This window comes from Glycine soja, chromosome 19 (genome assembly GCF_004193775.1).
Source record: "Glycine soja cultivar W05 chromosome 19, ASM419377v2, whole genome shotgun sequence".
NCBI classification, from domain to species: domain Eukaryota; kingdom Viridiplantae; phylum Streptophyta; class Magnoliopsida; order Fabales; family Fabaceae; genus Glycine; species Glycine soja.
In genome coordinates, this window is record NC_041020.1 from 8,252,504 (window position 1) to 8,263,416 (window position 10,913).

Genomic DNA, 10,913 nt, shown 5'->3' on the forward strand with positions numbered 1-10,913 from the left:
GTCAGTTCAATGATCATATCAACATGTGATTCATCTATATATACAAATTAATAAATGAGATTTATTAATATTTATCCAATAAATATTATCACATATATATTAATCTATCCGAATTATTGATATCCTATTTATAATAATCTTATGATCAAGAACAGTTTAGATTAAAATTAGAACAAACTTATTTGTCATTATCTTAATCTCTATTATAATAACACATCTTTAATTTTAATCAAAAACATTATCAAATGAACCATTTGGTTAAATAGTAAAATATGACAATGAAAATAAAATAATACTTTATTATTAAAATTAGAATTGATTACATGATGACTTAGTTCGTGTACATACAAATTTATTTCCAACACCAAATTGACCTAAAAACAAGAAGAAAATAGAGACATAATTTTTAAATTGGAATATTTATTTTTAGTTTTTGTAAAAAAATTAATATTTTTTAATTCTTATAAAATTAAAATATATCATTATTTTATTTAGAATTGAGCTAAGCTAATCCTAACCTAACTCTATTGGAAACGGTATGTTTCAATTACAGAAACTAAGAACATATGAAACTTTTTGTAGAGATAAAGAAACAAACATTTCTAATTTTATAGTAACGGAAAATATATTTTAATCTATTTTTTATATGAAAGGAAATTTTTGTTTGAGTTGAGTATAATCACTCATATATAATAAACTATTTTTTCAAATATTTAATGTAATATATACACAAAATTTAAATTTGAGACTACTAATTAAGTTAAAATAATCTGATGTTAAATGATTTTTAGGTCGATGATACATTAATTATATTATTTGTCTCAAAACATAATTTATTTTGAGAAAATAATAAAAAAATATTTTTAAGGTGATTAAAATAATTTTTATGTTCTTTAAAAAATAATAAGTTTTATGTTCAAACTATATAAATTATTAAAAATAAATTTATCTCTATATTTAAAAATTAATTATATTTTATCATCAAAATAAAATCAAAATTAATTTTAAAACTAATATTAAAATATTATTCTGAAATTTAAATTATTTTTAACATTATTTATTTATTTCAACATCAATTGCTTAAAATTATTTCTACAGAAAAATAAGTTAATCAACCCCTTAGATAATAGATATTCTCTTTTCTCCATTATTCAACCTGACACATCTTGATTATTGTGGATGGTGTCCTCTGTTTCAATAGCACCAAAACATCTAAATTTAATTCCATTCACTTTCACTTATTTAAAACTAAACGATATTGAGGAGAAGAAAGAAGCTACGCGATAAAATAAATTTACAATCGACTAAACTCCGTGGGCTGTGGTGGCAGAGTTGCCACCAAACTTTCTTATTTGAGTAAACATTTAAAATATAGGATAAAATAAGTTTACAATCGATAAAACTTCAAAAAATATTAATTTCTTTCTCATAATTTTTTATTAATTTAATTTATGTGAAAATAAAATATAATTTTTGTGGGTTCTCGATGATAATTATGTTAGACGATTTCTTTATGTTACTAATGAATTTAATTATTTTATATTTTCATCTTTTCAACTAAGATACTAAAACTCATTTTTGATTCATTTTTTTTCCTTAATTTCATCCGAAAGTGCGATAAAATCTTTTAGGAAGTGACGAAAAATTTTAATTTTTGGAAAATTTTAGCTATCATAAATTATTTAATTCATTTTAGAGGTTTTAATCGTCATAAATAGTTGATTCATTTGTAATCAAATTATATATGTAAGTCTATTGATCACATAAAATTAAGAATTATCGCTAAGGATATATGTTTTATTTTCATAGAGATTAAATTAATAAAAAAAATTATGAGTGTGAATTAATAATTTTTAAATTTTATAGGAATTCCAAATATATTTTAACCTAAAATAAACGATCAAATTTTCAAAAAAGCAGATTTATTTTAGGAGAAATAAAAAAGTTAATTGTTGAGGTCATTAAAATTATTTTTATGTGAAAAAATATATAAAGTGGTAAACATATATTTATGTTTACATTTTAAAAGTAGTTTTATTTTATTATAAAAATAAAATAAAATTAAAAAATATTATTGAATATGGTTGTGCTATCTTCACAAATCAGTCTCAGCATGTGAAAGTAGACATGTCCACGTGCTCTTTAGTGACATCTCTCTGAAATGTCGCACCATAAAATTTGCCATTCTCAAACAGTCTTAAACTTTCAAATTACAAAACAACCTCTTCTTCTAAAAATATTTACTTAATTTGGGGGGGGGGGGGGGGAGTAATTATAGTTGGCTTTTAGGGAGTCAAAAATTCGTTTTAAAATTTTTTAATTTTTTTATCGATCGTGAAATTAAACCATAAGATATGCAAAATGTGAGAGAAAATATAGTTTATATTATAAAAAGAACAAGGATGTCACGTTAACTAATGGTACTTGTCAAAACCGCCAAATAAAGAGAAGACATGAAGTTGAGGTTGATAATTTAGGAAAAACCATTTTAAAGAGACAATTATATTAATTATTAAACATTCATGAGTGAGGCAGTAAGGAATTATGTCCCTTTGTTTATGATTTTTGTCGAGTATTCATATATCATGGAAGAGATTGGATTCTCCCACAACACGATCGTTGAAACCGTTAGATGAATATTCACTATTCATATTCTAAATACAAATTTTAGCTCAGTGTCATCCAATCAACTGATTAGAGACTAATCTCGTACAGAGATTGAATATGAAGTTTTTTTTGTAAATATAACGAAATTTTATATAACTGCATCAACCCTAGGTTAATAGACATCTTTGTTTAATTGAATAAATAAAAATATTCATATTAATATGTAATTAAAATTTTCTAATTTAATGACATGATCATAAATAAAAATATTCATATTAATATTCATCTTTGTTTAAGACTATCATTTATTTCTATTCTATTATTTTATAAATGAAATAATCAAAATAATTTGATTACATGTAAAAGTGTTATTTTTCATTATTTTCATGAAAATCTCAAAGAAAAGGAATAAGCAATATATGATTTTTATAATTATAATCAGATATATAAATAAAAAATTAAACTAATATACAAATACCTCATAAATATTCAACTATTTTTAAGAATCGGATAAACTTGCTCCTTTAGCATTTGAAATTCAGGAAAATGTTTGGCTAGAGGAGGTGCCCTCGTAGCTTGCCCCTCTTGTTCAATCTGATGTATTGAATAAATTTTTGCCAACTTTTCCTCAAAAAAAATATCGAAAGAAACTTTAAATGTTAAATATATTTAGAAAAATAGTTATTAATTCTTGAAAACTATTCTTTATTAATACATTAACGAAAAACTTTAAGTTGTTAAAATCATTTTCTTAATTAATAAGTTGTAATCGTCATTTGAACTTTATTCTCTATATGAATCTAAATCCACGAATGAAATCGTGATAGCGGAAACGGAAAAAAGAATGAGTACATGCTCTTTGTCCATATTTATTTTATTGTTAATCCTCCTAGTTAAAAGATATTTATATTTAGAATTCGACTTAAAAGGTAAATAAAATATGACTAATAATTATTTATTTTCACTCAGGTCGAACTCAGATAGTTTTAAACCTTTATTATAGCAGCATATTCTCATTTGTGGGAAAAGTGTTTTATCTTGTTAATAAATTAGATAAACATGAATATGGGTACCGCAGCTTTTAGACTTCTTAAATTCACCTAATCAAGGGAACGAACCAAAGTCTATATATTCCGATTGTTAAAGCCTTGCTTGTAGTCTTTATTTTCTGATATTATTGTATACTATTAATTTAGCATAATCTTACGTTAGTGATAATTATATTTGAATTATATTCAATTCAAAAGTTATCCCTAATTCTTATATATATATATATATATATGTGAGTTTTTCATGTTTTGGATTAATTAAGGTTCAGCTTCATCTTTGGTTGGTAATTCGTGGAATACATTGGTCGGCTGGGATTTCATCATCAATTGATTGTAAGAATTGGTTTGGTGTCGGTTTCCTTTTGTGTTCGGTTTTCTTCCTCAATTAATGAGATGGTGATAAGGCCTCAATGTAGTTTTATTCCTCATTTGCATTTAGGGTTCCAATGTCAAGCACAACAGAAAGTGACAATTAATAAGTACTTGGTCTTAGATTTTAAAATGGAATTTATATTTAAGAAAAAAATGCAGGCATCACAGTTTAAAGATGAAAAGCTTACACCTTGTAGGATGTTCTCCATCTACAAAGAAAGAAAGTGAGCTTTCTTCAAATAGTTTATACAAGAAAGTGTTTGGTTTTCTTTATGTAAAAAAATTCATTGCAGTCAATTTTTTTTCTATAACTAGAACAAAAAATTGACATATTTGCAGGAGTGAAAAAATATTAAACTTTTTAAATTAATTACATATTAAAATAAAATAAATGCTTAAAGCGTCCACCATTGTCTTGAATTGATGTATCCAAGTACAAACCTCTTGGCTCTACATGGAGGAATGCTTGGAGACCATGGGTAAAGCCCTCAACAAAACTACTGCAAGAAGAGTGAAATTATTCATCGTCCACTCCAAGAACTTGTCCAGAGAGAACATATCATAGTAGAGCCTACACCACAGACAAGGTATGACTACATCCACACCCCCTTTGATGCTTACAAGGCCCTTTCAACAGATGCTATTGTGCCATTGGAAATCCCTACTTGGACAAGACCAGTGTACCCCAACTTGGTAAGAATGACTCCTCATTGGATGATCAGTGGAACTCCAAGAACCACACGTCCATCCATTGAGGAAGTTGGAGATTGGAAAAAGAAGGCTCTGATCATAAGCCTGGATCCATTCTCTAAGACATCCAAGTACTCTCCGCTTGCAGAACCACTCAGAATTGACCCATCAAAAAAGAATCAATTTGTTGGCTCCTAGTAGCATTGAGAAGAACATTTGACTGGGTAGGACAAATCATTGTCATCATTGGTTTATGAATCAATTATAAAATAGATGAACAAACCTCCATCAATGTGTTCGATATCTGGCTTTTCTTGTGGCCCAATTATCGGATTTGTTGGCTGTTGTGAAATATTTGCAGTGGTGGTATTAGCACTAAAATCAATTTTTGACTTTGCATTTTCTTCATGTTGAAGGAGCAAGAACAAGGTTGGTGAGTGAAGGGGTTGGAAACACCCGCTGCTAGCCAGTATAAATAGTGTGTCATTGTATGGTTGCACAAAATGCTTAACCCGAAAACTTGTTTCATTGATTTTAGCCTGAAAAAGTTCATTTCATTTTTTTTTTAATTCTTATTATCTTCTAGTAGAAGTATTATTAATTATTTTACCCTAACATATCCATAGTCCAAGAGCCAAATGGGACTGTAACATTCAAAACCTTTGGTTCGTTTGACTTTGACTTCTAGACTACGAGAATGATTAAGTTTTCTAGAAATACTTCTAACAAAAAATAATAAGAGAAAAAAATGAAATAAGATTTTTCATAGGCTAAAATCAATCAAACAAGTTTTCAGGTTGAGCATGTGCAACCATACTTTGAAGTAATCAATGATAAAAATATAAAACCTCTCTCTTTCACTCTTTTCTTTTGTGTTGTCATTCTAGTGTTGTGGTTTCACCAATGACATGCTATTTGCACTGCCCAACAGTGGATGTTTCCAACCCCTTCACTCACCAACCCTGCTCTTGCCCCTGCAACGTGTTCGATTGGAAAGCAAAAATTTAATATTTTAAGTAATAAAATAAAAAATGGAAAGATAATTAAGTTTAATTTTCAAATATGAACATAAAAATAAATTTTCAAACAAACATTTAACATTAAAAGAAAGTTTGAAAATAGTTAATAATTTTATTAATTTTTAAAAAATTGACACAGTTATTTTTTTGGACCAGTCATAGTTTCAAAATTAACATAAAAAACAATTAAATGTATATTTTGAATTTTTAAATTCGGAAAATAATATAATGGAGTAAATATTTTTCTTCTTCAAAATAACAATCTGAAACAGGAAGATAATTAAAGCTTTGTCAATTTTAATTTAACAAATATAATCTTTTAAGATAGTTAGTCATTTAATTTTTTTAAAATAAATTATAAATAACAACGAATTCATTGAATTGTATATATAAAATCATTCATTTATGCAAAAAAATCAAAAAATATTTTTTAACATAAAAGGGAAACTTAAAAATCATTTAATAAGGCAGTTATTATAAAAGAATACAAATGATAATAAACTATAATAAAATATTATAAATAAAATTTTAAAAATAATTAAGAATTTAAATATTATTAAAATTAAAAAATAAATACTAAATGATATTGAAGTGTATAAAATATTTTTTTTTCAAAATTACAACAATAATAGAAAGATATTTAATGCTCAGATTTGAAATCTTACCATAAAAAAGTAATTTTTAAATAAAAAATTACCATAAGAATAAAGTTTAAAAAATATTTAATTGATTGTTTAAAATTGTTTTTTTATTTTTTCTCAAAATTCTTAAATTGTAAATTTTTACACCTTCTTTTATGTTTATTTCTTATTTAAAGATTATTTTACGAAAAGATTTCAAATATCAACTTTAATTAGGTTTTTAACTTTCTATTCTACATTTTTGAATTTTGAAAAGAAAAATAGTAATAATTATTTTTTATTTTTGTAAAGAAACTTTTTATAAATGATTTTGTTTACCAACATGTCATTAGTTCATGTGGAATCGAGTTTGTTTTCTTTAAGGAAGATCTTGTCTCGTGGACTAAAAAAATGTAGTTGAAAAATTATAGGTGGATCAATTAGGATTATAATGTAATAATGACCCAAAAAAATCACCATTTCCTTTTTTCTGAAATAGTAAATTATTCCAAGTATACCTTTTTTTCTTATTCAACATCTATCTTTTTACCTAAAAAATATCTACTTTTATATTTTTAAATATTTAGATTATTAATTATTTTACAAACCTTCCTTTTATGTTAATTTTAAATCTCCAATTTAATTATTTTCTTTTTTCATTTTTTATTACTTAAAATATTGCATTTTTGTTTTCAAACATATTGACCAAGAATAAAGTTAGAGAGTGAGTGAACGAATTGAAACACCAATTGGGTAGTGTAATGTTGTTCGACACCAATTGAAGTGAGTGGAGGTTTATGATTTATAAATAGTGTGACATTGTAAGAAGAAACCAAGAAAGATAAAAACATAAATATAAAAGATAAACGTGAAAGAAAAAGGTTTTATCATTGATCAATTCATTAGAAGATTAGTGCATAGTTACTTAGCCTGAAAAGAGTTGTTGCACTCAAGTGCACTCTCTACTACTACAAAAAAAGTCCTTTAACGATGATTAATAGAGGCATTCAACGACGGTTATAACCTGTCTTTATATTTAACGTCGTTAAAAGTTGAGATATTTAACGACGGTTAAAAAATAACCGTCATAGAATAATTAAGTTTTCTAAGATGGTTGTTACCAAACAATCGTCTTACAAAGTATCCTTTCTAAGACGGTTGTTATCTAGGACTGTCTTAGAAAGTCTTAGGAAGAAGACTTTTACATTAAGCATTTTGTACATATTCTATTGGAAATTTTTTTATGATTGGTATATAGACCAATGTTAGAAAATCGAAGAAGTATTTGATTGGTTAATGTTATCTTTGTTATAAAAAAAAGTTTCTAAGTGCAAGGACTTAAGTGAATTTTGACGTATACCATTTTGATGGCAAGAAGTTTAACAAGGCTAAAATACTTAGCACGAGTCCAGGATGTCGAAATGATCGTGATTATTGAAATAATAAATTTCAATGAGGCTAACATTTTGATGAGCAAATTAAGCATGTGGAAGAAAAAAGCTCTCAAAATGAAGAATTTAAATTCGAATTCAAAATAGCAGTTACAATGATGAGCAAATTAAGCATGTGGAAGAAAATAGCTCTCAATGAAGAATTTAAATTCGAATTCAAAATAACAGTTACAATGGTTGACAAAAGGGATTATATGAAGATATTGGATGCCAATAGATATAAACAATTAGAAATTCGTTATATATGTGTCAAAATCATACAATTTGACCTTTTAGTAGTAGTAGTCTATAAATAAAGACCTCCGACAACCATTTTTGTTGGATTGTCAAACACACATACGCATATAACAAGTACTAGCATGTAAACTATATTATATGACAAAACCTTAGACTTTTAGAGGATGGGCTTTGGGTTTGATAGGTCAACTACTGGAGCTACTCCTTTTAAATTAGTATATGGACATGAGGTTGTGTTCCCGATTGAAATTAATTTGAATTTGATTCAATTGCAAAGACAAAACGAATTCCCTATCCACGTATTATTTAAATATGATATATAATAAATTGAATTTATTGACAAAGAAAGGTTAATTGCCTTAGAGAATATTATTTGTCAAAAAGAAAAAATTTTCGAGTTAGAGATTTGGTTTGGAAAGTAATATTATCCATGGATAAAAAATCTAGGTCTATGGTAAGTGGCCACCAAATTGGGATGGACCTTATATATAGAAAAGGTTGTTTTAGGAAATGCTTACACAATTTGTGAAGTGAATATTGATAGTTATATTGGTTTGATAAATGAAAAACATCTAAAGAATTATAAACCAATAATAACTGAAGTGAAAATTCCCATAACTTAGAAAGTAAAGAGTGCAAATGATCAGAGAGATAGTTACATGAACAAATTGTCCTAAACAAATTGAAAATAAAGGTAAACTTTTCTAAGACTCTATCACTTACAAGGATTTAGCATATTTAACGTAGTGGTTCTTCTTCTTGTCATTGAAGGCCTTAATCCATGTAGATAGTGCATTCATGAACTCTTTCTTAGCATACTTAAGTTGCCTTTGTTTCTCGAGTAGAACTTTCAATTCTTCCATAATACTGCAAGCAAAAAGGTAGAGGAAATCCTTGTTCTTTTCATTAGATCCTTGGTTGCTCGAAGTTCTAAAAGCTTTTCACGAACTTTTTGAAGTTCATCCTGGATTGGTTTGAGCTTTACCAAAAGATCTTCTTCTTTCTAGACTATATCTTGTTAAGATTTCTTAGTACTCTCTATTTGTCCTTGTATCATAGCATGATATTTTCCTTAGCTTTCTAGAATCCTTCTTGAGTTTGAACAAGTTTGTTTCAATCTTGTTCCGTCGAAGACTCAATTTCAGCAATGTCAAAAGCGTATTGGTCACAAAGTTTATGAGCCTCGAAGGCATTATTGAAAACATTGAGGAATGATTCCATTTCTTTACAAAGCTCATCAACCACTAGGTCACTGAATTTGAAGACTTCATCCATTGCTTGTCAAAGCCCTTTTTTGTAGTTTTGATTAGAGAGGGCACCTTCAAGATTGTTGTCGAAGGCCTATCTTCTAAAATGAGTCACAACTTCATCAAAGTGTGTAAAAGGTCTATTGTAACTCGATTTGAAGGCATTGAATCCTAGAACCAAACATCAATAAAAACAAAGGGATCAACATCAGTTGGGTCAAAATCTTCATGAGGAGTTTTGATGTTCACCCTTGGGGGTATCACTGATTGTTGTAGAGCAACAAAAGTAGCAAGCACTAGCCCCAATGAGTGGTTTTCTTTATTTGATGTTGATGTTTTTAGATGTCTAATGAAAATAGGGGGATGTTAGAAATAATGATTAAACAATTTGGAGAATTCTTTTCTATAGATGAGAGATTTTCATACCTTTCTTAGATTTAAGTTCCAAAGGTTTAGGTTTATCAGAAGTATGCAGAGTTTCCTCAACTGGAAGCTCAAGAATTATCACTGTTAGAGCATCCACACTTAGTAGTTCTTCTTCTCCATACTAGGCAACTTCAGGTTGTATTTCTTTTTCGATGTCATTTGAAAGGTGGGTCTCAACCAACCCTCTAGATTTAGAACATGTGGAATAAATTTTTCCTTTTTTTTTTTGAAAAATAGTATGTTTAAATTTCGAAAGAAATAAAGACATAGATTTATAGTATTTTGAAGTTTCTGTTAGGTATATTTAGAATAAGTAAATAAGGGGAATTTTTAGGGGGAAATACCTTTTTCTTTGGCTTCATTGAAGGAGTCAATTTAAATGAAGAACTAACTGACATCTCTTCATCATAATCACCTGCTTCCTTCAAGAATTTATCCTTTGGTTACTAAGGGTTGAAAAGCATGTGTATATATAAAAAGTGTCAAAAAGATTGAGATTGAAAAGTTCTTTTGAGAAAAAATAACCTTTGTCTGATCTCTAGTCTTTGGAGGTTTTGATGGGAATTTGACTTTATCATCATTCTTGCCATTATTAGTTTTCTTCAATCCCTGCCATAAATTAGTCAGTTCGATGAGAAAAACCTTATCAAAATGGGACATGATTTAAAGGTGGAAGAATTTGAAGTACCTTATTTCCGATGTTAACAAAAGATGTTGCTTTCTTTTTTCGAAAGGTCTTCTTGTAAGTACCTTGCTTGTCATCTTCCCAATCTTCCGCATCTTCTTAATGTGGTATTTTGATAAGAATGTCTGAAATAAAATTGAGAACATTTAAAATATTTGGTTAGGATTACTTTAAGAATTTCATTATGTTGAAAAGAAATTTACCATTTAGTTCTTTTGTTTCAATATCTACTCATTCCTTGAGAATTATTTTTCTTGGGTATTTTTATAGTCACCATGATAAATTTTGGCAAAGGTTGCTCTTTGAGCGATGTGTGTGTGTTATTGAGTCTATAGATAATTGAGAATGATAGGAGTTCTCGAACCTAAGGAGGATTTCAAAGACTTTAACTTAAGCCAAAGCAAGCTTTTCGAGTTAATTACTCTACTATTGTCTTTGTTTCTTTCTATTTTATCTCTAAGAGCAAAAATTGCTACTCAAAAAGTGGCTATAGGCTGGTTTGGATGATAA